Genomic DNA, 22012 nt, shown 5'->3' with positions numbered 1-22012 from the left:
GGCACCTCTGACCACAATGGAGTGCTGATCTCTTCCTCCATGGAACAACACAAACACTCACATCCATGTGTTGTATGGCATCACCAGAAAGCTAAGTGGGATGATTCACAACTTCTACTCCTCTCCTTATTCAGATTACTGTGTGTCGACAACTCTGGTCACCTGAGCCAGTCCTATGTGCAGAAAGAATCACCAAAATAATACTCATTGTCATTGAAACATTTATACCCCACCCTAAATTCTCATTCCCTATAACCCTTGGCTCTCCTACAGGTGTGCCAAGACTGTACAAAAGAAGAGTCAGGCATATCACAACTGGCTTGCATCCAAAAATTCATCATCCTATACAGCCTACACCAAAGACCAGAATAACTACAAGAAAATTATCACCCATCAAGAACTGATTTTGAGATAGCTAAAAACAAGAAACTTGTATCCTGTCCAAATGGCAGCCATGCCATCTCATCTCTAGCTGAAGTTGTTGGCTGTAACTTCTGCCCAGTATGGTATGGTACAGTACCCAGATGGTATTATTGCATCATCATTCATAGAGAGAAAAAAAACAACCTCCTGGCTTCCTACTTCTCCTCCAACTCTTACATAGCTGATCATGGTAAATGTCCTCCAAACAGCCAACACCCAATTCTGTGTTTGATCTTTTGCCAGAAAGAGATCAGAAAAATTTTGCTCAAATTAGATACCAAAAATCTCTTGGCCCTGATGACATCCCTCCAATTGTTCTAAAGGTCTGTGCCCCCAGAGCTGACTCCAACTTTATGCCACCTATTTACACTTTTTTTATTCCACCAGTATCTATCCTGCAGTCTGGAAAGCCCATATACAACCTATTCCTAAGAAGGGTGAAAAATCCTTACCCTCAAAGTACTGTCCAATTTCCTCACATCAGTTCTTTCTAAAATAATGGAAAGAACCATTGATGGTTCTTTCCTACACAATGGTTCTCCTTCACTGCTTTGAAGACTCTCATCTCATTTTTTAGATGAGAGTCTGCTTTGAAGACTCTCATATAATAAATGATCTATAGTATAGATTCCATCACTGTTAATTAACAGGGGATCTGTTAACCTATGCCACCCACCTTGGAAAGTTTGGCAAATCTCAAGCGGTTGTGCTAGATATCTCCAAAGCTTTTGACCGAGTTTGACAAAAAGGCCTATTAGTAAAACTCCCATCATCCTCTGACTTCTGCAATTCGGTAGCCAACCTTCTGGCCAAATGCTCACTTAAAGTTATTGTGGATGGCTGCTTATCTTCTGTCTATACAACTAATGCTGGGATCCCATATGGCTTCATTCTCTTGCCTACTCTTCCTTCTATCATAAACTATATACTCCAGATGATTGCTAATCCATTACACAGTTTTTCTGATAACAGCACATTACACTCCTTTTCATTTGACAAACCCTGCAAAGCACAAATCACAACAGCCTCCAGAAATATAATCTCTGCTACCTTAAATTCCACTCTTCAAAGCATTCATCAGTGGGGTTCGAATAACATTATCAACTTCAATGCCATCAAAACAACAGTTCTACATTATTTCCCACAAAAAAAAAAAAAAAGAACCTTATTCTTTCAGTCTAACCTTTGACAATACTCAAATCTCTATTCAAGATGAGATTCATCTTCTTAGAATAACACTTACCTATAATCTCTGTTGCATTCCAAAAAAATTTGGCTTTCTCTGTCGTTTGAGGTGTTACTTTAACTCTGAACATCTCTTAATCATATACAAATTGCAAATCTGCCCAATCATTGAATACCACTCTTATATCTGGGGTTGTGTCCCTAAGAGATCCATGAAAATATTCGATTCTATACAGAAAGAACAGTTAGAGTGATTGATGATCTCTCCCTCACTAATACACTCCACTCACTTTCACACAGGTGTTCAGTCTTTGCAGTCTGCATCTTCTACAAATACTTCTATGGCTGCTGTTCATCAGAGTTGGGATCAATAATTCCCCCACTCTCTCATAAATCTGTGTTAACACATGCAGCAGCTAACCAGCACCCTCTCACAGTTAGACTCCAAACCTACTGAACAAATTTCTCCTCTTCTTCGTTTATCCATTCTACTACTACTCTCTGGAACAGTCTTCCACCACATGTGCTTCCTAAGGACTACAATCCACAGCTTTCAAATCAAATGTGAATAAGTTCCTTACTGCCCATACATGGTACTAGTGTACTGTAGGTTGACCAACCTTTTGTGGATGGGCTCACCATAAAAAAAAATAAGAATAAAAAATAACAATAATAATTAGTATGTGGTAACTGCAGCATCCCTTTAGGTCACTATCCACCTTTACTTCCTAAATTGACTATCCTATTCAGTATTTTTGCTTAAGAGACCGATTCTGCACTTGGGCCTTCTCACACTCACTCACCTCATAGGTACCTGCACATAAACTCACGTGCTTCCATCCTAATTGCTTAAGTTTTCCTGAGTTTGCACTTCATCGTGCTCAGAGAACAAAGCTCTCCCCAAACACCTAACACCAGTACCATTTAGATACAGTTAATCAGCATTATACAAATCCTTCTTACCATCAAACACAGATACACAAATTCTACATCATTCCTTCTGCACTACCTACATATTAATTCATTTGCTACCAACACCTTCCTCTTCAGTTCACCTTTATCATAGCATGGCAGGAGACTTGCAATCTTCAACTTTTCCCTCTTAGGTTTAGCTTCTTCTAACAACTCATTTACATCCTCCCTCATAGAATATGTCTTGCCTCTCAGATCTTTTGTGCCAACCAAGACATTGCCTTACCTTTTTGTTTCTGGATGGCATGACTAATATCATGAATTTTTTCACCACGGAAGCACAATTTTGTTACACTTTCATTAAGTATCCTCGTGATCATTGATTCTCTGTACATAATTTTTTCCTTAACTTGTTTTTCTCATTTGTTTGCTTGGTCTTTATTATTATTTCAGATCACCTGCTTCTTTCTCTTCTCAGCCCTGCTAATCTCTTGCTGCTTCTGCAGCTTTCAATTTCTCACTTTGTCCTGTGAAGGGTAACATTTAAGCATGCTATTTCTTTATTTATGTCCATTTCATTCTTCTGTATTTTCACTGCCATATGTTCGACATTAACATTTTCCATCCTACTGTTGATACTGTCCACTCTACTAACATATGCTCTCTTCTTGTCTCATTATTATTATTATTATTACAGGCAACTCCAAGGAGTCCTTAGACTCATCGAGGGAGGCCTAAACATCATGTCCAGAACAACTATTCAGCATCCACACAGTATCTCTCATACTTTGCTTTGAACTCACTCACAGTCATGGCACCCACAACAGACACTGGCAGCTTATTCCATTCATTCATCACTCTCCAAGCAAAAAACCTAGTACTAACACCCTTGCTAACCACACTCTTGCCCAGTTTCCATGGATGCCCCCCCCCCCCTAGTTCTCTCACCACCAGACCTATTCTGAAAAATTTCCTCTTAATTAATCTTGTAAAAACCCTTCAGTAATTTGAATGTCTCAATCATATCACCCCTCTTCTTCCTATCAACCAATTTCTGCAAACCACAGATCTTCAACCTGTTCTCATAAGGCGAGTAACCAAGATGATAGCTGGCCATTGGAATAGGCCAGCTATCATCTTGGTTACTCGCCTCTGGATCCTCTCTACCTCCTCCTCATCAAGAAGAAACCCTGGCATCCAGATCTAGGCACAGTAGTCAAGATGGAGTCTTATCAAGGCTCAATAAAGAGAATCAATAAATTGCTTGTCTATGCTCGTCAAAGTATTCTACAGTAACCGAGTGATCTGATGAGCTGATTTAGCCACTTTTGCAATGTGCCCCCTAAACTTCAACTCCCTGTCCACCAACACTCCCAAATCCCTGGCCTACATCAATCTCCTGGAGTACAGTTCCACCAATGTGGTATACTGCTTCTAATTCTTTTTGCGCCAAAATGCACAACCTTACATTTTTCCACATTAAACTGACATCCATTCTCCTATCCCAGTCTTCCAGTCTATCCAAATCATACTGCAAAATTTTGACATCATGTGGATTCACTATTGCTCTACCCAACTTTGCATTATCACCAAACAAATGAACAGTTTCTCTCAGATCCTTTCCTATATCATTAATGAACAAATTAAACAGCACTTATAGGCACTTAATTTTGAAACATTTAATATACACTTTCTCTCCAGTTTCAGTTTCCTCCACACATCCTTTAATTTTCATGATAAATACATCTCACACACCACAAAATTCGGCAAATTCAAATCATCCGAAAACATGGTCTTTGCCACCATTGTTCTACCATGCATTAGTGCTATACCAACAATATCGTATTTAAATAATATAATATAAGGTTTATTTACAAACTAAATAACTCATTCAATCACATACCTGTTTAAAACAAATAATTTAAACTAATTTTATCAAAAAAAGTCCAAAAGACTTTTTTTTGTTATGTAGAAAGTTAGAGGAAAAATGGCTATGGAAGAATGACTTTAATCAGTGCAGATGGAAGGAAGGTGACAGAGGCAAAAGAAATAGTTGAGCTCTTTCCTTTAGTGTTACACAGTGATCAGCATTCATTTTACACAAATTATGGACTCTACAACAGTGTTATAAATAATTATTTTAATTTCCCAGCGTTTCGACCTTCATATTAAGGTCATCTGGAGTACACACATACAGGTATATACAGGGTGTTCGGGATAAATTTGACAGTTTCGTAAGGAAAAAGAAAATCTTCTTTGTATCTATTAAATTTAATGAATTGACAAAAAAACATTACAGGCAGAGTTAATTACAATACTATCAACAAGATTTACTCAAAATAACCACCATTAGCATCGATCACAGCTTCAATTCTGCTTCGGAACCTCGAACAAGCTGATGCTACAGTCTCCCTGGGAAGGGCCGCAAAAACTGTTTTAATTTTATCCATTAACTGGGCTTTTGTATTACTGGAAGTGCGATTGGTGTCTTTTTCAACTGCGCCCCATACAAAATAATCCATGGGGTTAAGGTCTGGGGAGTTTGGAGGCCAAACATTTGGACTGGTGAAGTCGTAGAAATTTTCAGACAACCATTTTTGACTTTTCCCAGAGGTGTGGCAAGGGGCCGAATCCTGCTGCCATACATACGGCCTACCATTGGCTACCCTTGTTATCCAGGGCTTGACTACAGTTAGCAACTCCACGAACAAAGCCCGAATTCCAATGCCAGGGTTCTTCAACACCTGTTCCTGCAGATTTGCGAGGAATTCTGCTGTACGAACGCAATCAGATCGTCTGCTAGGGATCTTTCTTCTTGCTACATCCTCGTAGTCACCATTGCAAGTCTCTAGTTCATGCCTGATTGTTTTTACTGTATTCAGGGAGCATTGGGCAGCAGTCGTAATATCCTTATTTTGATGGCGGGCACGAATCATCATGATACAAGTTATTCTCTTCCATGATTCAGGTGGGTTCCAGCTATCCATCCTTTCTGACATCTTGTATATGAATGAAGAAGGGTCCAAACTTTTAAATGAAGAGAAGTGTGTGTTAATACATGTAACTTACGGAAAAATATAATTAATTATAAATATGTCAAATTTATCCCGAACACCCTGTATATATACAGAGACAAGCTAAATTACATTTCACACAGTATGCTGAAGAGACCATGATTTGATCAATGGTTATTCTACTGGCCTGACCTCTAGTGAAAATAAAATAAAATTACAATAAATAAATGAAATAAAATAAATTAACTGCATCAAAGCTATATTCTATTTAAGACAGCATCAGAAAAACATTCCTTCATATAGATAGTTTTGTTACAGTAAAAATGATATCCTAATTTAACATGACCATTGTTATGTTAGATTTAGGATCATGGATTATCTATGGTACTATTTATAATTAACTCTTAGGGAGAAAGGTTAAGTGGATAGAATATGTGCCTTCCATATTCTTGGGATATGGACATGATTTATTACAAATTATTAAGATGATTTATTAGTCAGTTTTGACGTCTCTGCCCACTTCACAAATGTCCCAATCAATGACACAGTCCTTCTATTACAGGACAAATTCCCTCCTGATATCACAGTGCACTTTGTGCATGTACTATGCTCTGATTTTTTTATGTGACAAAATGCTTTCTACCTACAAAAAGAAGGCACAGCCATGGGCTCACCATTACCCCCCCCCCCCCATTTCTAACTTTTACATGGAACATTTCGAGTACATGCTCTAGATTTCTCTCCTTTAAAACCCAAAATCTGGCTTAGATATGTTGACGATGTTTTTGCTGTCTGGTTCCATGGCTGCCAGACATTAGACACTTTCTTCAGCTGCAGAAACAGAAATGCATACAATTTACAATTGAGATTGAAAAGCAGAACACATTTCTGCTTTTATAGATACACTTGTCACAAGTCTTCCTTCTGGCAGTCTTTCCTTCACTGTTTACTGGAAACCGACGCATACTGGCTAATATATACACAAAAACTCCTATCACTACCCAACACAAAAACGAGTGGTCATTAACAGACTGAAAAACAGGGCTTTGAAGATTTGCTCCAATGAACAAGCACTTAAAGATGAATTAAAAGCTATCAGCAATTCCTAAAAAATGGTTACAGCCAAAATACGATCAACAAAATTCTGTACAAGACCTCACTTAAAAACAAAAATAAACAATACTACAATAAAACTGTAACCATTCCATACATTATGAAGAGCTCAGCAGACAACTTGAGGAGCTAGCTGGAAAAGAGATCAATGCAGCTTGGGGAATTTTCAAAAACTATTTAGTAGATGCAATGTCTAAATGTATACCATGGGTGAGAAGGTTAAATAAGGTAGGTGTGAGATGGATGAATAAAGAGATTAAGCATGTTATACAGAGAAAAAGGACATTGTGCAGGCAGCATAAGAGAAGTGGAAGTAACCAATTTCATGAGGTCTACAAAGACCAGGCAAGGAGGGTGACTTGGTTGGTGAGAGTAGCTAAAGAGAGGTGTGAACAGCAGTTAGCTAATGAAGCCAAAAAGAATCCTACGGAGTTCTTTCGATATGTAGCCAGCAAAAGAAAGAATGATTATGGAATGATGACATTGATAGGAGAAAATGGTATAAAGACAGCTGTTGCAGAATGTGTGGTGGAGATACTTAATGAGCAATTCATAAAGGTCTTTCAGTCTTGTGAATATGACTTTATGGAGAGATTGAGAGCAGTAGATAATGGGGAAGAGAGACTGACTGTAAGTGAGCAAGAGGTATATGGGGAGTTGAGTAAACTAGATGTTAATAAGGCTGTGGGACTTGATAATATATCGCCACGTATTCTGAAGGAATGTGCCAGGGAGTTGACACCAGCCTTGACATATTTTTTTAATATGAGTCTTGCACTTGGTCAAGTTCCTAAGGAGTGGAATGAGGGCAAGATTGTGCCACTTCATAAAGGAGGTGATTGAACTCAAGCATCAAGCTATAGGCCTATCTGTGTCTCAGGTGTTATGGCTAAATTGTTGGAGAAGCTTGTGAGAACTAGGATCCAGAGTTCGGTTGACATCAATGGTATTATCTTTGATGGAAGCATGGATTTGCTAAAGAGAGGTCATGTTTTAGTAATCTACTTACTTATTACAATAAAGTGACACAGTAATATACTTAGATTTTGCAAAGGCTTTTGATAGAGTACCTCATGATAAATTGATATTCAAACTAGAGCAGATGGGGTTGGATATTAGATTAATGCATTGGATTGAAGACTGTCTATCTGATAGGTATCAACAAGTTGTGTATGGGGAGCGATATCCAGGAAAAGGAAAGTCACTAGTGGGGTGCCTCAGGGGTCTGTTTTGGGGCCATTACTGTTTAACTTGTATATTAACGATATAGGTGGAGATTTGGATGAAGATATTCAGTTGTTTGCAGATGATGCAAAGTTGGGACGAACGATGAAGAGTAATGAAGATGTTGTGGCCTTATAAGAAGACTTGAATAAATTGACTTATTAGGCACGGAAATGGAGATTTGAGTTCGATGTTGCAAAATGTAAGATTTTAAAATTTGGAAAACAAAGATGGGATGCAGAATTTATGCTTGGTGAGGATATACTGTTGGTGGTGGAAGAAATAAGAGATCTGGGGGTGATAGTGGATAAGGATCCGAAATTTATGGGAACACATAGCCAAAATTGTGAAGACAACACAAAGGCTTCTGGGAATGTGCCGATCAACGATAAGCCAGTGTGTTTAATTTGTTGTGAGTCAGTGTGAGTATCAAAAGAATACGATGTAAAACGACACTGAGACAAAGCATGTGTCCAATTTTGATCACCTTCAAGGGTAGCTTCGTGTGGACGGCCGTCTCCAAATTGATTTAAAAAGCCCGCAGGGTAGTATGTTTAAAAGGCAGAGGGAAGAGAGCGAAGTGTGCATCAAAGTAAGTTATGTAATAGTTGAAAAAATAGGTAAAAAATCAAAATCCTTCTTGAACGGTGAGTTTGTGAAAGAGTGTCTCATTGCTGCTGCTGATGTTCTGTGCCCAAATAATAAGGAAGTGTTTAAATAACCGAGTTTGTCTGGGGTAACTGTAACACAACATGTCGAAGAAGTTGCCAATGACATTGAAGAACTTTAAAAAAAAATGGCAAGTGAATATGAATTTACGTCATATTCACTTGCTTTAGATGAGAGCACAGGTGTGAAGGATACAGCACAACTGGCTATCTTTGTCCATGGCATTGATCAACAATTCAATGTGACAGAAGAACTTCTAGCACTCGTACCTATGAAGGGGACGACAAAGGGCACTGATATTCTTGAAGTCGCCAAGAAAATGCTCCAGCATTTCGACCTCAGCTTAACCATCCTCGAGGGTGTGGTAACTGATGGTGCCCCTGCTATAGTTTGAAAGAACGAAGGGTTTCTTGCACTGCTGTGGAAAGAACCAGAACTAGAAGGAAAAGATTTTGTCCATTACTACTGTTTAATCCACCAGGAGAATTTGTGCACGAAAACTATTTGATTTGAGGATGTCATAAAAGTTATTGTGACTGTCGTCAACATTATTAGGGCAAGAGGATTGAATCATCGTCATTTCCCAGAGTTTTTTACTCAAGAGTGCGAAGCTGATCATGGCAGTGTGGTTTATTATAGTGATGTGCGTTGGTTGAGCAGAGGAAAGGTTCTTAAAAGAGTCTTTGACTTAAGGAGTGAAATACAGCACTTCATGCAACCAAGGGAAATCCGATTGTGGAATTTAGTGATCGAAGTGGATGAAAGACTTGACTTTGCCTTTGTGACCGACATCTCGTTGCATATGAATGACCTAAATACGTGGCTACAATCCAGAGATCAACTATTGCATACTCTGTTTGATCATATCAAAGCTTTTGTGGCCAAGCTCAAACTTTAGAAGCCACACCTCACAAAAAGAGACTAAACTCATTTTCATCTTCTTGCTGAGTCCAACTGTTCGTCTCTTGATGAATACGCTACAAAATTAGCCATGTTGCAAAGTGAGTTCGAAGAGAGAGTTAATGATTTTCGTAACCAACAGTGTTCTTTAGATTTATTTTCAATGCTATTCATTGTCAATGCTGTCAAAATGCCAGGCTCAGTACAAATGAAGCTGCTTGAACTCCAAAACAACTCTTCTTTAAGAGAAAAATTATTCAATGTGCCCTTGCTTACATTTTACAAAAACTACATTTCTGAGGATGCATTCCCTAATCTTCGCTGGCATGCATTGAAGATGTGCACTTTGTTTTCTCCAGAATGAAGCATGTGAAGTCCAAGCCAAGAACTCAGATTACAGACCAACATCTCTAGAAGACTCTACGCATAGTGACTTCCAACATTCATGACAACATCGACAAGCTGGACAAGGAAAAACATTGCCAAGTTGCCCATTGACATTGCAAAAAATGAATGTTTTCTTCTTTAAATTATCTTTTTTTTTTTCAAGTATTGATTGTATTTACTTATCATGAACCCAACCTACCTATGCTCTTAAAGCTGAGTTTGTTTATTTTTATAGGATTTTATGTAAAGCATCAACTGCACAGCGTTCCTTGTGAATCTGGAAAGCATCTTACAATTCTAAATACCACAGTGGCCCACAGACTTCGTTGAATCCTTTCTTTTCGTGTTACATGGTGATCAGCATTCATTTTAGAAATTATGGACTTTACAACAGTGTTATAAATAACTCTTTTAATATCCCAATGTTTCGATCTTCATATTAAGATCATCATCTGGAGCATATACAAATATACAGGACAAGTTAAGTTACATTACACACAGTAAGCTAGAGAAACAGTGAATTGATCACAAATTATTCTACTGGCATGACCTCTAGTAAAAAAAAAAAATTTATAAACTACATCAAGCTAAATTCTATTTATGATAACATGAATAAACATTCTTTCTTACAGATAGTTTTCTTTCAGTGATGTCCTATTTTTAGCATTACAATTGTTATTTTTGATTTAGGATCCTGGATTTTCTACACTTCTGTTTATAGTTGCTCTTAGAGAGGAAGGTTCCGTGGGTCAAATATATGCCTTCCATATGTTTGGGATTTTTAGACCACCATTATTATTCAGATTGGGGTGGTTGGTAATAATCTCACAGGCTTCCTTAAATTTGCATTCATACCATGTTTTGGTGTGATGTAGACAACTAGTGCTTTTCCAGTCAGTTCTGTGTAAGGTGTTCAGGGCATGGTTAGATTAAGGGCCAGCTTCGCCGTAATTATTATATTTAATGTGGCGTTTATGTTCTTTTTGTCTGATGGGAATTATGTGTCCTGTTTCTCCTATATATGGTATGTTACAGGTTTACCGAAAACCGACACATACTGGCCAATATATACACATAAACTCCTACCACCACCCAACGCAAAAACTAGGTGTCATTAACACTCTAAAAAACAGGGCTCTGAAGATCTGCTCCAATAAACAGGCACTGAAAGATGAATTTAAAGTTATCAGCATAACTTTTCAAAAAAATGGGTACAGCCAAAACACTATTAACAGAATTCCCTACAAAACCTCAATAAAAAACAAAGACGAACCTACAATAAAACTATAACCATTCCTTACATTAAAGGTACATAAGATAAAATAAACAGGATACTACAAAAATACAACCTCAAAGCCACCTTTAAACCTCCTGCAAAATTAAAAGGCTTACTCAACTCATCCAAAGACCCATTCCCTCCACTGGTCTGCTCTGGAGTATACCATATTTATTGCACCTGTAACATACCATATAAAGGAGAAACAGGACGCACAATTCCCATCAGACAAAAAGAACATAAACGACACATTAAATATAATATTTATGGTGAAGCTGGCCTTTCTTATCATGCCCTTGAACACTTTACATAGAATTGACTGGAAAAGCATTAGTTGTCTACATCACACCAAAACATGGTGTGAACGCAAATTTAAGGAAGCCTGTAAGATTATTACCAACCACCCTAATCTGAACAATAATGATGGTCTAAAAATCCCAAACATATTTGATCCACAGAACCTTCCTCTCTAAGAGCAACTATGAACAGAACTGTAGAAAATCCAGGATCCTAAATCAAAAATAACAATTATAATGCTAAAAATAGGACATCATTGTTACTGAAAGAAAACTATCTGTAAGAAAGAATGTTTATTCATGTTATCATAAATAGAATTTAGCTTCATGTAGTTTATAAATATAATTTTTTTTTTCACTAGATATCATGCCAGTAGAATAACTTGTGATCAATTCATTGTTTCTCTAGCTTACTGTATGTAATGTAACTTATCTTGTCCTATATATTTATATATGCTCCAGATGATGATCTTAATATGAAGATCGAAACGTTGGGACTTCATTGAAATTTTTAATGCAGCCTGCACTGTCTGAAAGGCTGAAGACCCGTGACCTACTTGGATATATTATTTTTCAGTTGCTGATGTGACAGAGACACATTTCAAAATTGGGGTAGATGAATAGGAGGTGCTCAGCCTATTGAAAAATATCAATGTGAATACAGCGGTGAGACTGGATGGCACATCAGCCTTTGTACTAGTGAATCTGCCACAGAATTGGCATTGCCTGTTGAAGTTGTTTATTCTCAGTCTCAGTTCCAAGGGAGTGGAAAGAAAGGAAGATCATTCCATTACTGCCACTCGTCCAAAATACCTATTGGTATTTTGGACGAGTGGCAGTACTTGGGATTGAAGTTTTCAGCTGCTGGACAACAACCTTGGTCGAGTCAACTTTTAGCATTTCTGGATAAGCTTCGTAAAACTCTATTGAAGCCTCCTCAACACATCGTATTATTAAATCAATTTGTGTTTACTAAATTATTCCATTCTTTAGTAATAGGAAAACCAACTTTGTCTATCCTGAAAATAGACTAGATAAACAATACATCAAGCACTTAGATCTTGGCTGAGATTACCACATTTTGTAATCCAGGGTATTAGGAATTCCTGAAATGAGATGAAATGGATGGTTCCTTGCTCAAAAGATCTCAGGTTAAATAAACTCCAACATTCATCTTCACCTTTCACCATAGCAGCCTTTAGATCTCCTTTGATTCAATTAGAATTAACTAAAATACTGCATTGAATCTTTGATAATGGAATGCATTTTGTGGGAAAGACTTCTATATCTTGCAGCAATTGGAAGTCTTCAGTGGCTCGGATGTGGGTTCAGAGAGACTGTGGTTCTCCACTGGCTTTTTTTTTTTTTTTTTTTTGCTATAAATCTCTAATAGATGCCTGTAGTATGTAAAGTCCTATAAGTATGCACAGGTGTTAGGTCTTAGACCCCCCAGATACCAAATACTTTCCCTCTGAACCTTTCAAGGAACATTAGTTGCATAGAGGATGCATAAGCAAATGACAAACAGGATAGCTAGGGAAGATATTGGTTAGGCTTCGACATATATTTGTAAAGCATGCATCAACAGTATGCACACTATATATGTGTGTAAGTGCTAGTTATTGCTCTACCTTTGGGTATTGTAACGCAAAGTATTAAAAGTAAAAAATAGCTCTAAGATAGAAGTATCAAATTACTGACAGTTAATATCTCAGGAATGATGGTTAAGTATTGGAAAAGTTGGAAAAAGGTAAAATCCAGCAGTGGATGGATAGGAATACGATATTGTATAGTGGGCAGCATACTTTGTAAAAGGAAGGTTCTGCCTTAGTAATTTATTCACATGTTAAAGATACCAAGCTATTTTAAACCTGGTTTTACTCCATTTCCCAAGTAAGCAAACAGACAAACAAGTCAAGTTTGCGCCTGCAAGTGTTGCAAGTCTAGCTGACCCTGCACGTAGGGCAAGACTAAGGCAACTCATGGTAAAAGTAGAATAAGCTCTGATCACTAATCTTAATATTTACCCTTAATGCAAAGCACATCTCCAGGAGGAGATGTATGATGCTTTGTATTAAAGGCAAGGGGCCACTACCCAGACCGGTTTTGACCTTATGAATAAGTAAAACCGTCTCTAAAAATTTGGACGATCCCTAGGCCACTCACTTGTGGGCGAAAGACCATCCATCTCAGCGTTGGCTCCACTCAGTGATGGCCTTCCACCCACCACCACCACCAAGCAGAACTGCTCATATTCCGAAGAAAAGCATTCAACGACAAAGCCCCTCACCGGGCCGTGCCGGAAAACACTTTTCCCTGGAGACTCAAATTGCTCCCTTAAGGCAATAACCTTAAGAGAGCGAATTCATAATAGCTCTCCACCGGTTTCGACCTTTATTGAGGTCTCATCAGTGGGAGCCAGGCTAGAAATACCAAGATTTTAGTAATACAGAGCTTATAAGTATTTTACCAGAACAAGTTACCATAAGGTGTTTTAACCTTATTAAATAAAAATCTCAGGAGGAGATATAAATGTAGAAAGTATTTTACCTTGGGTATAATAAATGTTAAAGATACCAAGCTATTTTAAACCTGGTTTTACTCAATTTCCCAAGTAAGCAAACAGACAAACAAGTCAAGTTTGCAGCTGCAAGTGTTGCAAGTCTAGCTGACCCTGCACGTAGTGCAAGACCAAGGCAACTCATGGTAAAAGTAGAATAAGCTCTGATCACTAATCTTAATATTTACCTTTAATGCAAAGCACATCTCCAGGAGGAGATGTATGATGCTTTGTATTAAAGGCAAGGGGCCACTACCTAGACCAGTTTTGACCTTTATTGAGGTCTTATCAGTGGGAGCCAGGCTAGAGGGTAAACATTAAGGATAAATATTAAGATTAGTGATCAGAGCTTATTCTACTTTTACCATGAGTTGTGCAAGACCAAGTTGCCTTGGTCTTGCACTATGTGCAGGGTCAGCTAGACTTGCAACACTTGCAGGCGCAAACTTGACTTGTTTGTCTGTTTGCTTACTTGGGAAATTGAGTAAAACCAGGTTTAAAATAGCTTGGTATCTTTAACATTTATTATACCCAAGGTAAAATACTTTCTAATTTAGTCACATTTCATAACAGAGTGACAGCAGAATTATATAAATGAAATAGCTACATCATGATACTGCTGGACTTTACAAAGACATCAGACAGAAATACCACATGGAAAACTATTACAAAAGTTGGAGCAAATGACACCGAATATGAATCTAGAGTATGGATAGGGGAAGTCGCTGACAGACATGCCTCTGTTAGAGATGGGTATAGCAAAAAAAAAGCTGTTAGGGAGCCATATTCTTCTAAACAATGTCTTTTAATACCCAGATAAGGAGCATAATAATCTATTTTACTTCATCTGATCAAGGTCTCGGTTCAATCTACAGACTTGAATATGTTGGACAACAATACTACCATCTCTTGATGCCAAAAGATCAATCTTTAACATGCTACTGTATACATAGAGAGATTCTAATGTAAGTATGTGCAATAATTTTTTTTTTTTTAATATCATTCCTATTGTTGTTTAATAACTGTACTGATTGATGATGTCTTATGATACTTAAGATGAAATATTTACATATTATTAAAAGGTTAATTACTGTGGCATACATGTGAATTTATAGTTATGATGTATTATGTGCCAACATAAAGAACAGATTAGAATAGAAAGGAGCCAAATATCAGGACTGCGGTAAGCATAAGAAAGATTGATCTTTTGGCATCAAGAGATGGTAGTATTGTTGTCCAACATATTCAAGATGTCTTTTGGAAGGATCATAATTAAGCTGGGAGTATGTATTGCGATCTCAAAGCAATAAATTCATTTTCCGATAGCATGATTTAGTATCTAAGACTACAGTGGTATTCCCCTTGTTGGCTTTGGTGATAACTATGTTGCTATTTCATTTTAAGAAGTTCAGGGCTATTAATTCTGATGATTTGGCATCATAGATCACTTTGATCATTTCAAAACATAGTTTTGAAATACAAACTTGCTGCTACCTATAAGCCAATCAACCACATTCACAATTTGTTACCTTCTCCAAAAGACCAACTCTCACCGCTGATGCTACCTGGCATAGATGAAGTGCCTTGTTCTTGTAACTTGTTTTACTATGGACAAACAGGAAGATCTGTAAATAAACTCATCTCTGAAAATCAAGACCACATCTGTATGTGGTCTTGATTTTCAGACCTCACAAATCTTATCAAACCTCACTAATCTGGTCTCGTGCAACATGGAGTTGAAAATGTCAACCACAGATCCACTGGCAACACATCAAACTGCTACTTCAATCCATGTAAAAATATGAGCATTTGTATAAAGTGCTGAAGCTTTATGTCACCGACCCAATCTTAACCATAACGACTGTTTCACTATCCCAAAAGTCTGGGAAATTATTATCCTCAGCTGTATTAAATAAATTTATCAATTATATTTTAATGTAATTTATTTACATCCCAATAGTTTTTAATCCTTAAACACATACCTGTATACATAGAGGGATTCCAATGTAAGCATGCATACTAATGTGTTTTTTGAATGTAATTCCTATTGTTGTTTAACAACTGTACTGATGATGTCTTATAATGCTTAAGATGAAATATTTACATATTATTAAAAAGTTAATTACTGTGGCATATGTGTAAATTTATAGTTATGAACACTCATCAGGTTTCTCTATATAAGAAAATATTGCATCATGTCTATATACAAGTAGCCTAATTGTGAAGTTACTTTACGCTCATACTTTTTTTGTTTGCTTACACTTGAATAAAAGATTTAAAACCAAAAACACAAGTTCTTGTCATCTTTAATATATATATATATATATATAGATATATATTAAGGATACCAAGTAATTTTATAAATAATCTTGGTTTTTTTACTCCTTCTCCCAAGTAAGCAAAACAGTTAACTATGCACCTGAATGTAGTTCAAGTCTAAAGGTAGTGCATTATAGGTAAAGTTGATAAGGCTCTGTATTACTAAAACCTTGGTATTTCAGGGTCTAGCTACTCACTGAGGAGACCTCAAAAAAGGTTGAAACCGGTCTGGGTAGAGACCTCCACTCATAATGTATAACAGTATACATCTCTTAGTGAGATGTGTTTTACATTATGGGAAATACTAAGAATAGTGATCAGAGCTTTACCCACCTTTACAACGAGTTGCTCTGGTGTTGCACTACCTTTAGACTTGAACTACGTTCAGGCGCAAACTTAACTGTTTTGCTTACTTGGGAGAAGGAGTAAAAAAACCAAGTTTATTTATAAAATTACTTGGTATCTTTAATATATATTATCCCCAAGGTAAAAAAACTTTTGACATATATATATATATATATTATTATTATTATTATTATTCAGGCCTCCATGGAGTCAAAAGACTCATTGTGGGAGGTCCTTCCTAAGAACATAAAGTCTGTCAAGACTCATCGAGGGGAGGTCCCCCCCTAAGAAACACAAAGTCTATCATACCACTCCTTAAACTCATTGACCGTTCTCGCCCTCACCACTCTATCCATATATATATATTCCATTCCATATATATATATGGAATGGAATGATTTCCTTTCATCCATACGGATGGTAGGGATCAGCTATGCTACCATACTAGGGAAGCGACTATAAGCAAGGTGGTTTCCCGTTGGCTTCCTTGGCAATATATTTATATATTTACATACACATATTGTGATTAAGTTGCTTTTTTATCATTTATGTTCTCAAACTGGAGACCGGTTTAGAAACAGTTAGATTGAGTGGACATTTTTCTAGGATTGCTCTCCAGTCAGCTTCAGTTTTGATTGATTACAAAACTAGCTGCATATTTTGCTGCTTTCAGTATGGTATTTAGATCATCCCTTATCTAGAGCTATGATACTTCATTTGTTACTGTGAAAAGTTTAACTCATTTACTAACTTTCAGTTGTTCAAGTCTGTGTTAAGCCTATTTTTTTCATTATCAGTTGAAGACCAGGTGTTAAATTATTATTTTTTTTTCTTAATGCCTCCATAGTGTAATTGGTATCATTTATGTATAACAGTATACATCTCTTAGTGAGATGTATACTGTGTGAAAATACTTAGTGAAAATGATGGTACATTGTACCCATCATTTGGAAAAGCTCCAAGTTCGATTCTTGTCATGACAAGAAGAATCTTTATATAGGCTTTTTTCAATTGTAGGTGTGTTAGCTGATCTCATATGGAGGTAGAAGAGTTTTTTCATCCTGCATTATAGCAAATCCTCCAAGAGAACACAGACAATTTACAGAAAGCATATGCTTTAGGTCTGGAAAGGCTTATTTGTTCATAGTACACTTTATTTATTTTAAATGGTATTGATGACAACACAGAATGATAAGAAAATAATATTTATTAACTTATTTGCTGATATTTTGCTGGTATTATATCTGGCACTTCAGTGCATAAAAACAGTTTGTCACAGTACGTGTAACAACATCAATGTGGTAGGGACTAGTTTTAAAAAAAATTGTAATGGACAACTCAAGGAACTAAAGTCCTAATTATCAGGGAGATGTTTAGGCAGTTCAGCTTGGCAAGTGCAAGAAGAATGATTGTTATGGGAAATTTTAACTACAGCAGTATAAGCTGGGAAGAGGAAAATGAGTAATAAGGGGATGGAATTTCTAGAATTCTTGAAGGACAAATGTCTTAGGCAACATGTAATAGAGGGAACAAGAGGTTCAAGAGTTTTGGATTTGGTCATAGCATCAGAAGAGCTGATAGTAAGTGAAATGACATCTCTCCCACCAGTTGGAGAGAGTAACCATGTGGTTTTGACTTGGAAGATGAATAGACATGCAGGTGTATCAAAGAAAAGGGAACGTATGTGGAATTATGTCAGGTGATTATATTAGTCTTAGGTATCAACTAGGGACAGTTCCGTGCAGGGCAGAATTGGAAGGCCAGGATATCATTAGTGCTTGGGAAATTGTGAAAGGATATTTGTTAGCAGCATAGTAAGCTGTATTCCACGAGTGAAGAAGCGGACACAATTTGGTGTGGAGTGGATGACAAACAATATCAAACAGGAACTACAGTTGAAAAAGAGATTATGGAAGAGATATAAGGAGAGAGGTGGAGGGAGATACATGAAGAATATAAGAATCAGGCCAGGAGAGTGACCAGTATGGTGAGGAAAGCAAAATTGGAATATGAGAAGAGATTGGCACTAAGATCCAAAGAAAATCCTACGGAAATTTTTAGCTATGTGGCCAGTAGGATGAGAAATGATTGTGGAAGAATGACATTGTGGGATAAAAATGGGAATAAAATGAGTGATGCAGAGAACATAGTGGAATTGTTCAATGGACACTTTATTGGAGTGTATTTCATCCTGGAGGAGTAAATTTTAATACTAGAGGGGATAGGGCAGGTTCGAGGTTTAGGGGTGCATGAGGAGAGTATGTTCCAAATACTGAGTACTCTGCATGTCAGTAAAGCTGTGGGATTGGATGGTATTTCACCATGAGTTTTGAGAAAATGTGCTAAAGAACGGACAGCTCCTTTGACCTGGCTTTTCAATGAAAGTCTGAAAGGGAATGGAAGGAAGGTAAGATAGTGCCATTGCATAAGGGTGGTAGCAGACTGGAAGTGTCTAATTATATGCTAGTTTGTTTGTCATCTGTAGTTGTCAAGATCTTGGAGAAATTAGTTAGGGACCGTGTGTACAGCATTGGGCAGATGAGAGTAATGTTATCAGCGAGAGTCAACATGGATTTGTTAAGGGGCACTCTTATTTTAGTAATGTGCTAGCCTTTTATAATAAAGTCACAAGAGCAGTTGATGAGGGAAAAGGCATATACTGCCATATTCTTGGATTTAGCAAAGGCATTTGAGACCCACATAATAAGCTGATATTTAAGTTACAGCACATAGGTTTTTATGTCAAGTTGGTGAACTGGATTCAGGATTGGCTGTTCGATAGGTATCAGAGAGTTGTGTATTGTGGGGCAGTTTCAAAGAGGCAGAAGATTACAAGTCGGGTCCCACAGGACTGGGACGTATGTTGTTTAACCTTTATATCAATGACATTATTAGTGGATTGCAGGGAAATATTCAGTTATTTGTAGATGATATGAAGCTGGGAAGGGTTATCAGTAATGGTGCAGATGTGGCAGTCCTGCAAGAGGATTTGAATAAACTTGATAGATGGATATATGAATGAGGTTATCAGTTTAATGCAGCAAAATGTAGTCTTGAAGTTTGGGAACCATTGTTTGGAGGAGCTATACTGGAGGAAGTAGGGGAGAGAAGAGATCTGGGGTTGATGATTGATAGAAACCTGAAATTCACGGAGCATATTGCAAAGGTGGTGAGGGTAACCCAGATGATTGCTGCAATACTGAGAAGGATGCTGACCTGCAGAGATAAAAGAGTTATCATTCCGTTGTATGAGACCCTGATCAGACCCCACTCAGACTATTGTTCTTAGGTTTGGTCCCCGGGATTTGAAGGGGAAAAATAACAAAGATGGTTTCAGGACTGTACAATGTCAGTTACGAGGAATGACTGAAGGAATGTGGACTGCAGAGTTTGGTGGATAGAAGAAGGAGAGGTGATATGATCAAGACTTTTAAACTGTTGAGAGGCAGTTACAAGGTAGACATTGGGGTGTTCTTTTGCTTGTTCAAACAGTTGGAAGGAGTGATGACAAGGGGCCCATCCCTGGAAGTTATGAAAGGAGGCTGTGAGCAAGAGGGTGAGGAGTGGTTTCTTTGCATGGAGGGTGGTTGAACGGTGGAATGCATTGCCTGAGAGAGTGGTTAGAGCAGGAACGGTCAGTGGGTTCATGGAGTGGTATGATAAACTTTGTGTTTCCTAAAACACAAAGTTTATCATAATTTATCTGTCCATAGTACACCTTGTCACAAGAACAGGGCACTTCATAAACTCCTGAATATGATAAAAAAAAGAGAGTTTGTCCTTATTTGAATGGATGAGAGTTGCCAGTTTGACATCAGTTTTAAATACGGTGACAATCCCATGATGAGTCTTTTGACTCCATGAAGGCCTGGATAATAATAATAATTAGGAACCATTTATGTTGGAAAAAGAGAGAAAACAACTATTAATTAGATCTTAAAATGACTATCTCCAAGATTTTTGGTAACTCTATACATCCATGCTTGTTGTGATTTGGAGTATATTTTAAGTTTCTCTTGATTCCAAAAACAATCTCTCTGACTTATAATGATGTCTGTGTAGCAATTTTGTTTTCTTCCAATTGATCATGTATGAAGTGGTATTCAAGGCAAGGTCTGCTAGATCCGACTTGCCATAACAGTAGTGCTAGATGTATTTTTTATGTTCACCAAGTTTGATGTCAGCAGTTCTTCCTGTCTGTCCATAGTACACCTTGTCACCAGAACAGGGCACTTCATAAACTCCTGGATGTGATAAAAAAAGAGAGTTTGTCCTTAGGTGAATGGATGAGAGTTGCCAGTTTGACATCAGGTTTAAATACGGTGCATAGCTGATATTTAGTGAGCACTCTAGATATCTTTTCAGATGTGCCTTGAATGTATAGGATGGTAACAGTTTTGCAGCAATCTTGTGTGGTAGGCAATGGAGGAGATTTCTGGGGAGCATTTAGTATTTTTTCTATTCTATGTAGATTATAGTCATTGGCTAAGAAGATGTGATGTAAGTGAGTGAGTTCAGCAGTAAGAGCATTATCATTGGAACAAATAGCTCTAGCTCTGTGAGTTAGTGTTTTTAGGATACCATACTGTTGAGCTGGATGATGGTGTGACTGTTTGTGTAAATGTATGTGTGGGTTTTGTATAAACAGAAAAGGTAAGGAACCACCTAGAGCCATGTGATTAGTGTATCCAGGAAGGGCAGACAGTCATTAGCTTCCTGTTCCATTGTGAAGTGGATTTTAGGGTGTTGGCTATTTAAATTCACTAAAAATGTGTCCAATGTGTTTGGACTTTGAATTTTGTTTTGGAGTATGTTTTAAAGCTTCTGCTTTAAAACATACTCCAAACCTCAACAAGTATGGCTGTATAAATTTACCAAAAATCTGGAAGACATTTTAAAATCTAATTGATATTTTTTTTCTCTCTTTTTCCAACATAGATGACACTTAATTAGGACTTTAGTTCCCTGTGTTTACTGTTACAATTTTTTTTAAACTAGTCCTGCTGTTATACCAAATTGTTGTTGCCTATGATAAACTGTTTTTCTGCTCTGAAGATGCTGGATATAGTAGCAAAATATCAGCAAATAAATTAATAATATTATTTTCTTATTATGCTGTGTTATCATCAATACTGTTGAAAATAAATAACATATACTATAGATAGGGGGTGCTTAAGGGTCAAAGCTGAATAATAGAGAGGAGACCTCCACAATACGAGTCTTGCACTTGGTCAAGTCCCTAAAGAGTGGAAGGAGGGCAAGATTGTGCCACTTCATAAAGGAGGTGATCGAACTCAAGCATCAAACTATAGGCCTATCTGTGTGTCAGGTGTTGTGGTTAAGTTGTTGGAGAAGCTTGTGAGAACTAGGATCCAGAGTTGGGTTGACA

This window comes from Typopeltis vanoorti, chromosome 15, assembly GCF_054136105.1.
Source record: "Typopeltis vanoorti isolate ZY-2024b chromosome 15, IOZ_Tvanoo_1.0, whole genome shotgun sequence".
NCBI classification, from domain to species: domain Eukaryota; kingdom Metazoa; phylum Arthropoda; class Arachnida; order Uropygi; family Thelyphonidae; genus Typopeltis; species Typopeltis vanoorti.
Note: the sequence above shows the minus strand (reverse complement) of the source record.